Here is a 231-nt window from a genome sequence, read left to right as displayed (position 1 = left end):
GAATTCATCTAGTGGTTTTCCGACTACAATTTTTGATCACGCGATCAGGGTTACATTAGATATAGGAGGAAATTGCCAAAAATATCCTTTGAAAACAAAAGAGCACGAAAAATGCGGATACATGAAATCCTTAGAGATGGAATTCTTTTATCCGGAAACTTTAAATTGACACGCTACCTTTTGTGCACATACACCCGTAAGCTAGTAAAGGCATCAGTGACTGTGATTATG

This window comes from Penaeus monodon, chromosome 22 (genome assembly GCF_015228065.2).
Source record: "Penaeus monodon isolate SGIC_2016 chromosome 22, NSTDA_Pmon_1, whole genome shotgun sequence".
Taxonomy (NCBI): Eukaryota; Metazoa; Arthropoda; class Malacostraca; order Decapoda; family Penaeidae; genus Penaeus; species Penaeus monodon.
This window is presented reverse-complemented; position numbering follows the sequence as displayed.